Here is a 19158-nt window from a genome sequence, read left to right on the forward strand (position 1 = left end):
ACGCGTCAGGCCTCGCGTCAGAAAATTATAGGTTGGACTGCCGTCTGGCTTGTTGAGTTTATACCACTTACATTCTTTTATATAAATGAACTGCACCTGAAAGCTATAGAAAACACTTTGGGTAAGTTGTCTGCAGCCTCATGCGAATTTCGACAACTTACCCAAAACACTGTACTGTCTGGAGATCAGCTCCAGCTCTGAACTCAATTGCAATGAAAAAAACATGCGTAACAAAACTGGAGAACAGCTGAACTTGTGCTCATTTCGGTGATGAGGGTTCAGAACTGTCATTGCTGTAATTAGCACGAGCTGCACAGGCTCTGAATCAGACCATGTCAATTAGTCTGATCAGTGTAGGACACGTTAATGTAGAATTATTAATACGTTTATTAGTTAGTTCAGGTTTACCCACCTGAACTAATGTAGAATTATTACTTGGTCTGTCTCTTGTTTGTATATAAATGAATGTCTCTGACAACTTAATGTTAGTTTTACGATGTAGGTCAGGCGTTGACATATGCACGAGTATACGAAATGTCTCACTCCTGATTCAACTCATGTTCTATAGGGGATTGGCGATTCCTCCTGTTTCTCGTACAACCATATCAGAACAGAAGCCCGTGTCACCCAGCTGTAATTCAAGATCGACTCGCATCTTTATCCCTTTTTTGTTCGTGATCATTATTTTCTTTAGTTATGATCAATATTGAACTTTTTCGAAATGAAATGACAATAATCAAACATGCAGGCAGATTTTTGAAAAGTATTCGGAATTGACAGGGTGCCCCTTTGGAATAGTCATCAGAAAATGTGAGAAAAGGAAAGTTATGTAAGCTCTCACACAAAGCATTGAAGATTGGAATCTTGAGTGTAAAAAAGCTACCCGTCTCCCAATGATAGGCAGGGATACACACCATGACACTAACTAGGAGCGCTTGTCAGCTGTTAGGAGGCATTTCCTCTTAACACTACTATTGTTTTGGGTTTCGGCTTTTACAACAGAATAACAAAACGGCTTCAATTACGTCGATTAGACTCAGCGAAACTTTAACACCTATGATATTACGAGTGCTTTGCACATGTCGAACTTCAAGAAGGAACTACTACAACAGTTGTGGACATAATTCAATACCACCGGCAAAGTCCAATGCCGGCAACGTCTGAGAAAATAATGTTCACTCATGGAATTTGGTCTTTGAATGGCTGGCGGGAAAATTCATTTATACTCCTGTTGCACCCTCAGCAGATTTGTTGGAGAACCTGTCAAGAATTATTGGGATAGCACTGTATGTATTCTGGTTTATTAACTTTAATTTTAATATAAATGTAAACATGCATGCTGTATAATCTATTGTAATTTTAAAATATGTTAGCTGAGGATGCGAGGGGGGCTATTACACCTTGTGAAACACAGAAGGAACTGTAAAAAAGGCTGGTATTTGAATAAAATTGGCGATCACAAGAAAACCACAATTTATGTGGTATTATCATCAATATCCTTCAAAATCGATGTTCAAATGAAGGATTTGATGAAACTATGAAAAAAGCAACAGTAGTAGCAAAGGATTTTGATTTTTGTTCTTGCATCACCGTAGAGTTGCACCCCTACAAACAGCACAAAGGATGAATCCCACCTCTTTTGTTATTGCTACGTTTGTGAAAGTAGCGTTTGTGCTATTGAAAGCATTTCGGAAGATGAAGGTGCAGTCACTTCCACATGTCATGATATCATTAGATCGGACGACAAGAGCTGAAGCCCCCCAGTCCAAGCCAGCAATGTGAGAAAGATGGGGATGGAGGACATTAGTGTGGCCGAGTGGTCTAAGGTGCTGGATTTTTGGCTCCAGTCTCTCTTGGGGTGTGGGTTTGAATCCCACTGCTGCCAAATGTTAGTATTTTAAGACCTGCAATACGATCAGTAAAAGCGCTTTTTGTTAGGCTGCGGGAGGTACTTAGAGATAGACTTTCTAAAAGACAGGCTGTCAGCTTAACATCAAGGCAGAAAAAATATTTTGTTTTCTCAACAGAAATTCTCTTTGGCATGTTCAGCTTTATGTAGGGAACAACATCTGCCGAGATCACTTTTGAGGCAGTGCACATGATAGTGTTCCGGCAAGCACATTTAATATTGGCTGTGGTGGTGAGCTGCTTTTGTCTGTGAAACTTTTAATTCTTAGCGTCGAATCGTTGGCAGGGGAAAAGCTTATTAAACCTTTTTACAAAGTGCTCCATCAGAAATACTTTGTTCATGATCAAAAGAGATCAGAGGATTAACTTCATGAATTCACATAGCATAACTTACAGGAAAGATTTAAAAGGGGAATTGATTGTGCTTCCTGATGTTGTTCCTGTGGTTTCTTTGGATACAAAGGTGAATTTTCTTTGACGTTCTGCTAGTGTATCCACTGGGTGGGCTTTATCAATTAGCTCGGATAGGTCATCAGTGCTCCATCTCCGGAAAATAATAAGCACTGTCGTTTTTTCCTGTGCTGTCTTTTAAAACATAAAAGATCACGAGTTTATAGATTTCTCCAAATAACAACTATACATTTTAACCCAGCGGTTAGCATTCCTTCAATCCAATAGTTTTACTCTGGGTAAAAAGCAGTGCAATATACAGAGAGATGATATTCAAATATTTCAACGTTCTTATTGGATTACCTGTATGGAGATATCGCTCAGAATTCCTAATATGATTTTGAGTTCAGTTTTGCTTTACTACTTTCAGAGTCTTTTATTGACCTTGCTGAAGCAGAGAAGTGACATAATCACAAATGCGACCTACCTGTGCTGCTGTTTCTGGTTAATAATGATTATTGCGAGGAAAAAAAAAAACAGCTCCTTGCATTAAGAGCAAGAGCAACCAACGCGCTCGCTTGTTGAGTTGGGTTTTTTTCCGTGGTGCTCTTCCTCAGATGCAAAGTTATTTGGCGAGCAAGGACCTCTGAGAAGGAGCCTGAATCCATCAAGAACTCAGAAATTCTAATATCGCACTGCCGTCTTGTGTACAGAGATCTGCTTCTTCCTTTTTGAGTGTTTTGGTGTTTAAGAGCATGCTTCCTACCTCGAATGTTTGTTTCAGGAGATGTGTTACCGGATCACAGATCATCTTGAAAAGATTTGGGATGCACTGGCTCAGTTATTTGAAGGAACCTATACCACCAACGCACTTCTGAGAAGCACCTGCACATTTTCGCAATCCTCTCTCTCACCTACAAAGTTATGAAGACACAGACGACCAACAAAAACTGATTTGATTCACTCAAGGCTTCACTCTTCTGTTGTGATGTCGTTTTAATTAGTGTTAGCTGTGATGAGGTGTTGTTTCTGCCTCTTAAAGTTTAAGAGTCTGCTCCTTTCTTCCTGGTATAGAAATAACATGGTCCATCTTTGTTTACAAACACCACTGTAAATTATTTGTCCATCTCTAAAGCCTGTGTGTATTGACAAGGCAATTCAAAAGCACATATTAAATAAGAACACGATCCTTCTTGTTACCATTCACGTGGTTGGAGCGTTGTTTCGCCCTTTAACGTTCTTCTACAATATTTACAGACAGGGCTTTATCACTGGAGTTGTGTGCATCGGTCCATGAACATCAACTGTACTGGTGTTTTTCTATGCGTAATTTAATCGCAAGCACTTAAAAGATGCAAAAAGGTTTCAAGGAAAACATAATTGAAAGACAATCGAGTAAGGAGGTAGAAAAACGCACCCCCCCCGTTGAAGAATCAACCACCGTCGCCCATGTGACTGGATATAAAAATAAATTATTCATTTTGCCCAGTCTCTGGAAGCTTCGATGCGATTATTTTCCCTTCCTTATTTCTTCATTCCCATTAATTTACTTTGTAGTAGAAGAAACGCGAAAGTGGGAAACTGCAGGCATTCTTCGTGAAGGGTGGATTGTGTTCAGTAAACATATGAACATCTTTACGTCAGTTCCACCATCAGTAGGCTAGGGGATGTAGCTCAGTGGTAGAGCGCATGCTTCGCATGTATGAGGTCCCGGGTTCAATCCCCGGCATCTCCAGGTGTCTTATGTTACTGTGCTCACATCGCAATCTTCTGGTGAGTGAGAACTCTTTGCTCGTGTTCATAGAGAGCCAGGTTTACACAATTAATTTCAGTCACACACGAAGTGCTACAGTGTTGCTCTGCTGTTTTAAATGTACCTCCAAAGCATTTCGTTCTGTTAACTACCAAATGATTTGAACTAATTTAACGTCATATTCAGAAAATCCAGAGAAGGTCATCAGACTTTTAGTGGCTGTTGAAGAAAACACCTGTTGAATCTCACCAGGGATTTCTTGAGAGATCATTCAGCGAGCGAGTCCTCCCTCTGGACTCCAAACATTTTTAGTTAAACTGTTATTCACATACTCTAACGAAGAGAAACGTTAGTGTCTTCCGGTGTGTGAGCCCATTTCTCAAAAAAAAGTTATATAAATTTAATTGTTCTACTTTTTAGGCTTGCATAGTCTTATTAATATTTCAGTTAAATTTTAACTGTAGTTTTTTTCTGTAGTAACATCAGTTGATATTAATATTAGTTCTGATTTATATGTTTTTGTCATGGTTGATCTTAAGTAATTTTGTAATTAGTTTCAGTTTTGAAAAATCGCGCAGAGAAGCTACCAAAACTGGTAATGTTCATATAATGTGTAATGCAATAGCAGCATTTTGGGATGAAAACAAAAAGTATATCTTGGTATGAATCCTAACACATCATAGGCAGTGTTCTAGGACTTCTCGCTTCAGATAAAGTTGTCAATACATCATCGATTTCTACTCAATCAATATCAGCAGTGTTATCGGTACCGAACGCTAGATATAGATCCTGGCAATACTTCGTGAGATCATTGTAAGAAAATCCAAAATACTACGGAAGGAATCAAATTTATACGTTTCTTTGGATCGAGAATATGATCATTATGAGACTCAAAACATGCCTGTCTTTTCTTTTTTCGAGGACAAATGGATTATTGAGGTGTAAAGATGGGTTCAAAACCAAAATCACCTGCTATCGCTGCTGTTTCTTCAAATCCTTCAACTGATCATCGATATCGAGGAATAATATATAGTTTCTTCAAATCCTTCAACTAATCATCGACATAGAGAAATAATATTATACAACTTGTGGTTTTCTGTTAATTGCCAATTTGACTGTAATTACATCTTCGTTTACAGATGTCTTGCATGCATCACATGGTATAATAGTCGTCGTGCGTCCTCAGTTAAAATGTTTTAAAAAGTACGACAAAAGTACAACATTTATGGTTACATCCATATTAAAATGAAGGTAAATATACCAAGATATTAAAATACAATTGTACAGTTCTAACTTAATAATGCCTGTGAAGTTTTCCAACAAATCCGAACTGTAATTTTGAAATATTATAGCTGAGAATGAAAAGAGAGTACAAAGATCAAATTCAATGAGTGAAAATGCACCAGTAGTTCTCTAAACTGAGTTTCTTCCCTGAAATGACTCGCTAGCGAAGCACCAAGCAGCCTTGAACGGATCGCGGAAATCAAGTATACAGTACAGATGGATTCAGAGTGTGCTTTCCAACTTTTGTGCAACATTTTCCTTTGATAGGGCAGAGTTGTCTTCACAATCTGGGTTAAATAAAAAGGAGTGACGACAGTGTTAAACAGCTTTCCTTCTTGGGGAACAACGGTTGTGTTCCATATTTCTAATTATTTTGGTTTCAAGATCGCAATTTAGTGTGAAACATAAACGCCAGCTGGATAAGCTTTATTAATTTCCCTCACGGGATCAATAAAGTATCTATCTATAAATCTCTTACACGTCATTTACAATGGCCTTTCAACTAATAGCCCGTGCAGGGATCAAACTCTAGCTGTTCGTACAGTACGAGTTGCGTAAGGCTCTGTAACGCGCAGATGAGAAACTAACCTCTGCTTCTTCATTATACACACAGTGAGCTATATACGCGGGCTTACTGCCTCCTACGGGCTCTGTATTTGATTGCGGTACAAGACCGGCCGTGGAGTTAAAGTGAGACGGGTGTGTACATTAAAAGGCTCATAGCGTCCCTGGGAGGGCTCAACCCACCACCCTTTTGGTTAACAACCGAACCACAAAGACTCATGTACAGCTTAACACTTCTCGGTCTCGGTGAAAGTGATACACTCCGTAAAATTTCCAGAGATTCATTTATTTTTAAATGAAAATCACCAACAGCGGCCGAGATCTACTGGAGTTTTTTCATTCTATACTGCGATTTCTGGAGGGTACCCTGTGGAAATACGAGTTTTGACGAGAAGGGATGGACATAGAAGGTCAGAAGGCTTGGGGAACTGAACTTTAAGGTGAAGACTGCGGGTTCAGTAGCAGCAGAACCTGATCAGTATCAGTTGACTCCGATATACTTTGAAAATGAACTTGGGGATTTAGAGTCAGACGTGCTACCGTTGCACCATGGGGTACTTAATTTAAAAAAATAGGAAAAAAAAATCAGTGTTCCTGGATCTGTAATTGAGAACAACACCTGCACAAGAGCTGCGCAGGAAGAATAAAATGTTGTCTGGGAAGAAGAGACTCTCTTCGGAAGAGCGGCGCTCTTAACAGATTTTTTTTTGTCTCCTTTGGGGAATTCAAAGGCGCTGATAGATGTGACCTCGTGGCGCAACGGTAGCGCGTCTGATTCCAGATCAAAAAGCTGCGTGTCAGCTATTGGTTTTTCAGGTTCTGCTGGTCCTGAACACGGAATTCACACCATGCAGTTGAGTTCTATCTGTACACCACATAGATAATCTAAACAAAATAGAGCAGTACAGGACACGCAGTGTGGAGCTCACACAGCGAATAGCCTTGAACACAAGAGAAAAGGCACCGTTCACATCTGCTAAACATCACGTCCAACTTTAGAGACAGCTGCATCAGAGAATGGAATCCCGGAAGTTTCAGATAACTTCTTTTAATTCAGGTTCAATCAAACCTGAAAGTTAATGAGTTTCCGGACACTTTTGTTTTATTAAAAAAGTGTCTGAAGCCTGAAAATGTAATTTGAAAAAAAAAACGCTATTGTACATTTGCAGGTGCTTTTTGTAACGATTTGCTATATCATGCTGGAAAACAAAGGAAACAGACCCAACGTTTGCTTTCAGGTGCGGTTCATTACATAATAGACATCTATTACTGAGGAGCTTGAATATAATTTACACGAGCCAGGTAGAAGTCGAACCTACAATCTTATGATCCGAAATCAGACGCGTTATTTATTAAACCGCTGACATTTCACATAACCTGAATTCCCCCATAGTGTGCTCAGCGCCGCTACTAGTAATGCACCGCTCCGTCTAAAATTTCAAAGTGAAAAACATGTGTTTTCTGATTTTTATGAGTTTTAAAATATAATCTCTTTAAATATGACAAGGGTTTTATGTTTCGCACTGAAATTCCGATTGATTGAGAATTCAAAGAAAGACTGTTTTCTTCCACAACACCGTATAATTTTCACATCCACCAGACTCTCCAACCTCTCCAGACCTTGCTGGGTGAGCAATTGCTCCGATAAATTAGGGCACGTATCATGTTAAATCATTTCTTCTCAACACATTTCCTGGTGCACGTTTTCTCTATGAAAAAAAGTACATTTTTCCCTTGCACGATTTTTCGTTTTTATCAAAGCGTACAGAAAGAAAAAAGAAGAAATAGTGTCGCAAAAGAACTCTGTCGCCCTTGGGAGATGTCAAACGCATTGGACATGAAAAATGCCAGATTAAAGCCAGTTCTTTTCGTTTCTCAGTGTCGGGGCTGCTATGTAAAAGAGGCAATTTGCTCTGAGAGCAGGGTCAGCGCTTACTAAACGCAGATGTCTCAGAGCGGTGTGTCCAAGTGGCTGTAAAAGGTGATGGTTGTCCTGTCACCGTAGCTTAGTTGGTTAAAGCGCCTCTTTATGAAACAAAAAAAACGAAATTCAAATCCCAGCCGTGTCTTTCTTCCTTTCTTGTAGTACAGAACGTACCATTTTGGGCACTCACAAAGGGCTTGTTTTCGTTAAATGCATGTGTTCATTTCCTTTCTTGAAAACTTATTTTTGATTAAATTCACACAGCTTGCGGAAAATGAAATCCAATTCTTGGTTATCAGTGCAGAAGAAATATTACCGGCTGGCAAAATAAACGGTTAGAGATTTTTTTTTTAACCGGGAATTTGTGATTCGAGAGAAAAACCTACATGTCAGTCTCTGTGGCGCAATCGGTTAGCGCGTTCGGCTGTTAACCGAAAGGTTGGTGGTTCGATTCTACCCAGGTACGAGTTTCTTTGGCGATGTAAATACTGCCTTCGGTCGATTGGATTTCTCAGCGAAACCATAGCCATTTTAATATTTGCAACAAATGCGAGTGTTTAACACGTGTCAGGATCACCAGGAAATGTCCAATAATGCCCAACATCGTAACTCCCCAGAAAACCATATTCACCCAAGAAAAATGATCGTCGAATCGTCATTTATATTCCAGTTGAATCCTCTGCTGAAATATATTAAAAATACAATGCAGGTTTGTTTGAGAACTTGACAAGCATTGTTACGATAGCACTGTGCAGTTGGATTTTGATATTTTGACATATTTACCTTAAATTTAAACATAATTTATTGTAATTTTAAAATATGTCAGCTGAGGATGCAGGGTTGAAAGGGAAAGGTCAGAGGGTATAGTAACAACAAGGTTAGGATTTGTGGAGGTGGTAGGGGTGTTGATGGTTTTTCTCTGTAGAGGATGATTGAATGTTTTATCCTTCTCTGAAGTGAGAAACTGGAAGAGTTGGGAGTTGAGAGATCTGATGAGGTTAGATATAAAAGGAAGTTGATGTGGAGCTGTTAGCAGTAAAAATTACTTAATGTCTTTGATGTTGTCATCAAAGATAAACTGTAGTCAGCAAAGATAAAAAGAAAATTATCTTTGCTTACTGCCCTGTCTTTCTCACACTTGAAGAAGGCTCCACAGCCAACAAGTTGTGATTCTTTTCTTCTCTTTTCAGCAGGAATAGTCCTTTACTTGTTCCTTTGCAGCCTACGCTTGCTGACACAGCTACTCACCTGATATTTAACATTCCTATAATCACAAATATGAATACCACTGTGGGTATTTTTTCCATGATTATTTATTCTGTCATTGAAGCATATTTTATATCATACCGAAGTGTCATAATCACTGAAAAAATATTTTTTTTCATTTAGAAAATAAGAAAATGATAAATCACTATGAATTGCATTTAGCCTGTTCTGATCTAGATATTCTATATACTTTAACATGCCATGTTCACAACGTCACAAATCAGAAATGCAACAGTGAAGTGTTGTAATAACAAATGTACATACTGTTGGTGACATTGAGATGTTTTGGTAATGAGGAAGGAGGGACATGCAATGTTCACAGGATCAAATTTAAAAAACACTACAGTAAAATTTATTGTACTTTGGGATTATGAGAGCCTGTTACATTGTGTCTCACACCTCAGTGTCAGAATTTTGAGACGTTTTTATAACCAGGGGGAAAATACTTTAACCAAATCAGCCAAGGTGCTGTCAGAGTATTAACATCATGTCTGCGTCGGTGATTACAGCTGACTATCGCTGGAGGACAGTTCACTGTGAACAAGTCAACCTCAACTGTTCTATGCTGCATTCTACCCTAGTGGTAAATATTGGTTTCCGTGCGTGTAATATTCCTTTTTTTGTCAAATATTTTCAAGCACAAAGTTTGCTGTTGAAAATAAGCCTTGTGGTTCTCAATGTTGTGATCCTTTTCCCCCAGTGTCACCCAAATTGATACATTGTGCTTTGGCAATTCTTCAGGCTATATTGTTTAGAGGAGCTCAGTTGAATTAGTTTGCGTAGATAAAGTATTTCTTTTCCCTTTAATCCTTTAAAACATATTACATTTTCAATACATTGTATCTTTCTTCCTACTAATTGTAGCGGCAATGCTTGTTAATAAGACAGAATTAAGTGTTGCTGTGCTTTCCCAAATAAGGCCCCATCTCTCTCTTCATCTCTGTGGTGCAGCCACAGAGAAACTATTCATGCAGGCTGATTTAAAGATGTTTTCTTTTGATAAGGGACAGCTCCCAAATGGGGATGCATTTAGCTAAGCCTGGCTATCATGATCAATGGTCATCCATTGGCGCCTATCTGTCTAGGGAGTGCCAGATGGACATCTGGACTGCATTCCTAAGTGTCAGGAGTAAGTGACTCATATCTCACCTTGATCAACCAATCAGGGACTGGTAGGGCCGAGTAACCCACGTGGGACTCTGATGCCCATGGAACTTTCTGCCAATGAACAAGCTGAAGTTCCTCCAGGTAAAAACAGGCAACACAGAGCTCCCAGAAGGAGAATTTCTAAGGAGAATTCCAGGGGTGCGAGACTATTCTAAAGAATTCCAGGGAAGGACAGCCCAGGAGCAGAAAGGCTCCCAAGGGCAGGACATTCTCGCAGCGCGCCTCCTGACCATCCTGAGACATTTTCAATACATTCTACTGAATCTTTCTTCCTACTAATTGTCATCATTTTTTTCTGGCTTGATCTTGTAATCAGAGATTTCAGAATATTCCTTAAAAACTAGTAAAAGAAGAGGGACAGATTCGTGCACACTAAAAAATATGAAAGGGTAGCAGGACACAGTAACCACCAAACATCTTATAGATTATGAATGTGCCTGAATTTTTTCAGTGATTTAGAGGGTTCTGCCATTTTAGATGTTATACTGTTCCTGTGTGATGTATCAAATGTGTTATTTAAATCTCCAGTCATTACTATATCAGTCTGAAGGCCTTGCAGTATAGATTGCAATTCATCCAAAAATGCCAAGTTTCCCACTGGTGATACACACAAGGAAATTCATGTACATTTCCCCCCCCCCCCCCCCAAATCAACCAATTTAAAATCAAATACCTCCCTCCTCATCTGCAGGTGGAGAGATTAATGTCAGAAGAAATACAGGTTTAAAAGTCAGGAGCATTGATAGTCCTATTTTAAAATTATGCTAAAATGCTCACAATATATTTAAAATGTTCTGTAAAATGCAAAAATAATTAAAAAATATTAAAATAAGGTTAAAAGAAATGATACACAGTTATAAAGCTCAGGAATGATCAATTTGAAGTTACAATCCACTTACAATATGCCAAAAATGGCAAGAATATGTAAAACAGGTGTATAAAATTAAAAAAAAAGTTTAAAATAAATACTTAATACTTTTAAAATTCAGTAATGTGATTGGTCAGATGCTTACGATGAGTGTTGCTGGTGTTTCGTGTGATTTAGCGAATTGAAACAAAATATTCAATTTAAAAACGGCAAGAGCTCGTATGAAAAAAAAAGTTCGTAATGTAAGTATCTTTGTTGTAAGAACTGCGCCACAACTAGTGACTGGTTTATATTCAGTTATGTGCATTGGGAACAAAAGGGAAACTTACATGGATTTTATTAGGTTTTAGGAATCAGAAAATGTATTTTTACACGTTTATGCCTAAGAGCAGAAATAACTTCCTGCTTTCAGCGCTTTTATTGTTGCTTGTAACCTCGAACAGAAAAACCCAGTACTGACTCACAGAAACGCCCCGGAGTTTCGGTGTTTCTGGGATTTAAGAGGGATGTATGAAGACAGTAAAGGGGAGTTTTTTTTCCCCCGCTGTAGAGTATGAAGGCGGTGTGACGAGTCTGGAGGGAGGAGACGCACATTCCGCACGGAGAGCGCAGAGCAATGAGTTTCACCTGCAGCTCGCCGAGTCCTGTCCTATATAACCGCTGAGCCCGGGTACCCAAAGTCTCCAGCCAGTGTTGGAGATTTACAGGGTTAAAGCCCAGAAGTTGAGAGTAGAGTTTGTGTACGATTATAAGATTAAGGGGATAGGGTTTGGTGCACAGAAGAGGCTTAGGTTTGGTTTTTGTTTAGTTTTGACACATTTGTAACGGCCATGGCGGCCTGTAGGGTCGGCATGCGCCGTTACTTTTGCGCGCGTTTGGTGTACAAGAGTGGTGAGGGCTCGGCTCACTCGGGTGATATTTCACGGTTGGACTTTTCAAGGAAGGTGTTACAGAAAGAGTTAAAGGTTAAGGCATTAGATGTCAATTGCTTAATTACTTTGCCGAAGGGAATTGGTTTTGACATTAGTTTCAAATCGGCAAAGTTATTGGAAGAATTTGGGAGAAAAATAGAGGAGAAAAAAGATGTGGGCCTGATTAGAATGTTTGAATGGCAGAAGCTGACGGATCTTTCTAATAGAACTGTGATTGTTCGCATGTTTAATGAGATGGTGATGAAGGAAGATATTGTGACATGGTTGTCTAAGTATTGTTTAGTGAAAGGTGAGCCTCAGAAAGTCTTGGATGATGATGGCATCTGGAACTGTGCATGGAGAGTACCTATTTCGTTGCATGAAGACAAAAATGGTTATGGTGGATTTAAACACATTCCTTCCTTGATTGGATTAGGTGAAAATAGAGGCCTTGTGTTCTACCAAGGGCAGCCAAAACTGTGCAGGAGATGTGGGGAGCTGGGTCACTTTGTGGATGCCTGTACAAAGGTGGTGTGTGGTAAGTGCAAGGAAATTGGACATGCATATACTGAATGTACAAGCGTGAGGAAATGCAATCTATGTGAGTGTGAAGGTCATGTGTTTAAAGACTGTCCAAATTCTTTTGCAAATAGAACAAAACTGGGAAGACCGATGCAAAAGCAGGAAGAGTTTGAAGAGGCATTTAGGGCTGGAGCAGTGGTTCTGGATCAGGAACTGGATGTGGTTGACGTTGAAGAAAGTAGTGGAAAAGAGAGCGAGGGTTCAGAATGGAGTGAAGGAGATGAGGCTGAGGTAGAAGAGAATGATGATAATGTGGAAAGTGAGGTGGACTCTGAATTGAGTGGTAGCATCTCTCCTGATCGTCTGCCACCTGTGGAGACTGAAAGCGCTCAAATGGAATGTATAGAACAAAGGGTGCAGGCTAAAAGGTCTGCTGAGACATCTGATATAGAAAGTGATCTAACTCCGAGTGGAAAAGTGAGGGAAGATCATTTTCAGAGTCCTCAGATGGCAGGTTCTCCCATGGGATTAGTTCTCTCCAATCCTACTGATCCAGCTTTAGAACTAGAGACTCAAGGAGGGCAGGTGGAGAACCATCCTATTGATGGTGGGGGTGGTGGAGGAGGAGGCGGCAAGGAGAGCAAATGGAAAAAGAAAAAGGCCTGTATAGTAGGTGTCACAGACTGAATGATTCTAGCCAGAGTTTTTAGTCTTCCCTGGTCTAACATCAAGTATGGCTCTGAACATTGTGTCCATAAATGTGAGAAGCATTCGATCCAAGTTAAGGGCAAGGACTATATTATCATTTGTGAGTAAGGTAAATGCTGATATTATGTTGTTACAGGAGTGTGGATTACCTTTTAAAAACAGCTATAAGGATATGGAAGAACTGTGGACATTGGGGCCCATCAATTTGGAGTGGGTCCAATGAGAATAAATCTGATGGTATAGCTGTTTTAATTAAAAATAAGATGGTAGAGGTACATCAGTACCTTGTAGTGAAACCAGGGAGAGCACTGGTGGTGTATCTGGGTTTCATGAATGTCAAATTTAAACTTTTAAATGTGTATTGTCCGAGTTGCCCACACGACAGATATGTCCTAATTCAGGAATTGAGAGAATATTTATTGGGATGGGAACCACTGGTTTTAGCTGGGGATTTTAATTGCCTTTTAGAAAGAGAAGGCAGAATGAGGGGTGAGAGACGGGTCCAATTTGATAAATCATCAATATTATTGCAAACTGTATGTAAAGATTTTAAACTGAAAGATGCCCTCAAACTTCATAGTCAGGGGAGGGCAGGTTTCACATGGCACAAGTCTAATGGGACCCAAGCCTCACGTATAGATTTTATTTTGATACGTGATTTTACTTGCACAACTGCAGGCTTAACCCCTGTTTTTTTCTCTGACCATTGTTTACTGTCATGTACACTTGCTATTCCAACAGTTGTTACTGTGGGGAAGGGTGTGTGGAAGCTGAATATTTCACTTCTGGAGGATGAGGAAGTGAGGAGCAGGTTCAGGGAAAGATATAAGGAATGGCAGACTTTGTACGACCTGTTTGGCACAAGAGCACAGTGGTGGGAGGAGGTAAAGGAGCGTACAAAAGCATTTTTCATAGAGATGGGGAGGAGAAAACAGGCTAGGATACGAAGGGTTGAAAACGGATTACAAAAGAGATTGCAGAGGTATGTTAAGTTATTAGAAGAGGGGTGGGACTTCAGTGAGGAAATCAAAGAATTAAAGAATGAGCTTTTAAATCTCTCTAGAGAAAAGATTAAAAAAATCATGTTTCAAAGCAAAGTGAAAGAGCTTGAAGAAGGTGAAAAATGTACAAGATTCTTTTTCAAGAAAAGGGTTGTAGGGAGGGGACTAATGTCTGCATTGAAGGGACGAGAGGGGGTTTTGCAAACTAGTATGGAAGACATGTTGACTGTAGCTGAGGATTTCTATGGGGAGTTGTTTGGAAAGAAACAAGTGTCTAAGGATTTGTTAGAAAAATTTGTGCAAGTCATTCCAAAAAGTGTAAAAGATGATACTGTGTTATCAAAAGGCCTTTCTGTAGAAGAGTTAATGGAAAGTTTGAAGACCTTCAAAACGGGTAAGACTCCAGGGTTGGATGGTCTACCCATTGAGTTTTACAGGGCCTTTTGGGATATTTTAGCATTGGATCTTTTAACCATTTTTAAAGAATTTGAGTTTTTAGAAGAACTGCCGGACAGCTTTAAGACGGGAGTTGTGATCTTACTATTCAAAAAGAATGATCGCACAGACCTGGCAAATTGGCGACCGATAACTTTATTGAATTGTGATCTTAAACTGCTTTCCAAGTGTTTAACGCTTCGATTAAAATCTGTCCTGAGTGAAGTCATTCATCCAGATCAAGCTTGTGGAGTGGCAGGGAGGAGGATCACGGACAGCCTGATACTGATTAGAGATACCATAGGTTATGCGAGAGAGAGGAATATTGGATTGGCGGTTTTAAACTTGGATTTTGAGAAAGCTTATGATCGTATCTCTTATGAGTATATGTTTAGAGTACTACAAAAGATGGGGCTTTCAACCAGGTTCCTCACTTGGGTAAGGTTATTATATAAGGGTATAGGAAGTAGAATAATGATTAATGGCAGCATGTCAAATGTGGTTAATGTGAGTTGCGGTGTTCGCCAAGGCTGTCCGTTATCCCCACTCCTTTTTGTTTGCTGTATAGAACCACTGGCACAAGCCTTGAGAATGGAGAATGGGATTGAAGGCATTAAAATCCCTGGGAGTGGGGCCCAAGAGGTGAGAACTGTACTATACATGGACGATGTAAATGTTTTTTGTACAGATTATAAGGGAGTCAGAAATAGCTTGGAGGTGACAACCCAGTTTTGCGGAGCATCAGGGGCCAAGCTGAATAAAAACAAATGTGTGCTGATGCAATATGGAAACTGGAGTGAAGAGGAAAATGTGGGAATCACAATTCGTAGAGATGAAATAAAGATTTTGGGAATAAACTTTGACAGAAATGGGATGGGGAGTAGGAATTGGGAGAGGGTGGTAGGGAAAGTCAAAAGCAAGATCGGTCTGTGGAGTTTACGGGAATTAACAATGGAAGGCAAGGTTTTAGTTGTCAAGACTGTAATTTTACCACTACTGTTGTTTGTCAGTGCTGTTTTTATGCCATCAAGGTCTGTTTTACTGGTTTTAAAGAGGGCTATTTTTTATTTTTTCTGGAGGTCAAAATGGGAGAGAGTAAAGAGGGTGGTTGTAGAAAAAAAGGTGGAAATGGGTGGAAAAGGCATGCCTGAACTGTTCACTTTCCTAATGTACAAATATGTATCATTACATTTGTCTTTAGCGGTAGGGAACAGGGGGAAAGTATCCTTTATGTCTCGCTTTTTGTGTGGTTTTTATTTAAGGACATTGAAAGTTTTAGAGATCCCTTTAACAGCACCCGTTGCTTTTAACCTCCCGTATTCTTATTTTATCATAAAGAAATTTTTAAGGGAACAGAATTTGGAGAATGAGGCACTGGATGTGTTGACAAGCGCAAGAAGGTTGGAACTTGTTGTGCAGGGTAGAGGTGCAGTATGTCACATTCGTGGCCTCGTGGCTGGGGATCCCAGCCATGTTTGGAAAAGGGTTGGCCACACAGTTTTGTTGAATAGACACAGAGATATGTGCTGGTTGATTGCACATGAAGTTTTACCAACAAGGGCTGTGATGCATTCGAGAGGCATGGGGAAGACATCAAGGTGTCCAGTGGAAGGATGCGGACAAGAAGAATCCATCCGGCACGTCCTGTGGGACTGTGGCATCGCAAAAGAGGTGTGGACATTGGCTAACAGCTGGATAAGGTGTTTTCTGGCTTGCGGTATAAGTGACCCCCAGGTAGTGCTCTATGGACATGGACTTGAGAAGCTATCAAAATCGGAAGAAAGCAAAGCCTGGCAGGTCATCTGTTGCCTAAGGGAAGCTTTATGGAAGACTAGAACTACATTGGTATATAGAATGGAAAAAACCCTGCCTCTGTCAGTGATACAGAAGGCTGTGTCTTATTTGAGAGACTACATTTTGATCCACCGGAGAAGATTTGGGGAGAAAGAGACTGAGAGGGTCTGGAAGTTGACATTATGGCCCAAGCATGTTGCAATCAAGTGGTGATGGATCACAGGTCATGTTTCAGCAGGTCATGTTGGAAACTTTTTTTTGTGATGCCTCTTGCCTTGCACAAAATCTGTCTAGTGTTTTTATTCTTCGCTTTTGTATTTTATTTAATTTTATGTAAGAACTTAATAGTGTAACTTGTTATTGCTTGTGTATCAATAAAAACTTTTAAAAGTTAAAGTTTTTTTAAGCAGGAGCCGGGATTTTTTCGCTGCTATTATTATTATTATTATTTTATTATTGGAGTTAGTGGTTACTGTGCTAGACTGGCGCGAATAGCGCTTCTATTCATTTTCTCTGCTCAAATACTCTGCTGGGCAAAGCTTAAATTAAAACCTTTTTCTGAAACATTGAGTGTGAGGGGTAACAGGTGGAGTTTAAAGCCAAATAAAGGGCTGTTTTGGATGAAAGCAGTAGATTGGGTCGAGCTCGTTACTGACCTCACTCACGCAAACTCCATACGAGGTGTTCGGGGCTACGATAAAGAGAACAGTACCTCCTTGTGATGTATCAAGAATACACATAATAATGAAGCCCATTTCCGCCAGGGAGTGAGAAAAAACCGCGCTATGGTATCTCATATTTGCGATTTCGAAATTATCCCCATATATTTCTGTCCTTTTGTTATTGTAACGGGTTCTAGGGTTTCTGTCCTTGTCGCTCCCGCCCTAGTTCATGCCTCACTGTATAGGCTCGAACCCAGGTCTTGCCAACTAAGCTAAAGACCTTCAAGTAAAAAAGGAATTGTACCAGAACTCGTTTTGGATAGGTTTGTGAAATTTGAGTTAGATACCTAACTCACCAGAGCTGTTTTTATAACAAAATATGGGAACTGGAAGAAAAGCAATAGGGCACTGATGGAGTTTATAGACTGTGATGCAAATACAGGAATAACTAAGAGAGGAGGGACTAGTTCAGGAGCACAACCAGCTCTCCCCTGCCCAATCTCACAGCAGGGTCTGTTGTACCCCAACATGAAATTCAGAATCTTGGAGCTCAGCTTTTGATCACTCAGCTGAGAGATGAGCCCTGGGCGTATGGGGCAAATACGGGAGACGCGTTACTCGAGGGAGAGTTTTTATCCCTAAGGGATGACTTGTTTTACAACAGCAGACAATATAATGAAACAAAACCTCTGTTCTGCTGCTTCAGGCTGGTTCCACTGGGAACAAGTGGGGCTAGGAGCTCGTGAACAGCAATTGGCCCAGTGGGCAAAAGATGTAGAATATACTTCTATTAAACACATACCTTAGACATATAAATGTGGTCAGCACAAAGCAGACAGAGCAGTCCCTGAATTCAAAGAACAGATTTGTTAAAATCCCTTGTACCACTTTAGATTGATCTCGGTTAGAACAAGACCATCAGATGTGAGGGGAATTCGGAACAGGAGCCTCTGCTTCGTCGTTTATTGAGCTTCTGATCAACGTCTGAGTGAAAATGATTTATTGTCTTTGATTAAAGTACACAAAAGGGACCTTCCTACGAGCCGGAGTCAAACCAGCGACCTAAGGATTCAACGCTGTTTCCACAACAGTCCTCCGCTTTATCAACTGAGCTATCGAAGGGATGACAGGAGTTGTTTCTTTACACATACTGCCCAATGTAGTGTCATGTTCCGGGTGATTTAAATCCCAGTTTAACATCAAGTTTCCAACTCGTTTCCTTAGTCTTGTTTACCTTGAATTTAAGACACGAACCAGGATTCTACTGTATAAACGTCCAGGAATATTACACAATGTTTGATGGGGCATCAATCACTCCAGGCGGAAATTGACTTATTTTTTTTCTAGAGGGATCATATTAAACCTTTCATTTGGATCGAGAAGAGGATCACCATGAGACACAAAACATACCTGTCTTTTTTCTTAAAATCGAAGAATTCTTGAATTTAAGACTACAACGAACTCAGCCTGCAGCTCCTTAATTAACCTGTTCTTAACTTCAAGGAACTCAATCCTGAGCCCTCTAGAGGTTACTGAAATAGAGGACTGATTGAAATGAAGAAATTCAGAAGCAGACTAAGCGGAACACTGGATCACATTAGAATATTACCCTTTATAGTGGGAATAAAACTGTCACGACATAATGAATTTACGCATCAGTTGCTTGGAATATCATTGTAATATTTAATTTGCTTTCCTGTCACACCACTTTTATTAATTATGAAGTTTATCAATACACGTTTATTTAAAACAATGTCATTTATTATTAATACAGTTTCATTCCGTCTTTATTAGAAGCTGTATCACAGATAATGCATATAAAGCCTTCAGTATGCGATTGTGAGTTCAGTTATCCCAGGGAGTGAAGAGAACTGAAATTAAGTAAAATGACATTTAAATAGAGTGTAAGTCTTAAAAGTTACCTCTCACTTCAAAATATTTACAAGACTCTACCAGGAGTGGGGTTTGAACCCACATGGACATTTGTCCATTAAGTCTTAA

At 39.8% G+C, this 19158-nt stretch overlaps 1 non-coding gene across 1 annotated transcript; it reads left to right on the forward strand.

The window, feature by feature from the left end:
• Positions 1 to 3961: 3961 nt before the first annotated feature.
• On the forward strand, positions 3962 to 4033 carry trnaa-cgc (transfer RNA alanine (anticodon CGC)). Its single transcript has one exon. It is a non-coding gene; the product is annotated as a tRNA-Ala (tRNA).
• The last annotated feature ends 15125 nt before the right edge of the window (positions 4034 to 19158 follow it).

Source organism: Atractosteus spatula (assembly GCF_055471065.1).
Source record: "Atractosteus spatula isolate fAtrSpa1 chromosome 10 unlocalized genomic scaffold, fAtrSpa1.hap1 SUPER_10_unloc_18, whole genome shotgun sequence".
Lineage (NCBI taxonomy): Eukaryota > Metazoa > Chordata > Actinopteri > Semionotiformes > Lepisosteidae > Atractosteus > Atractosteus spatula.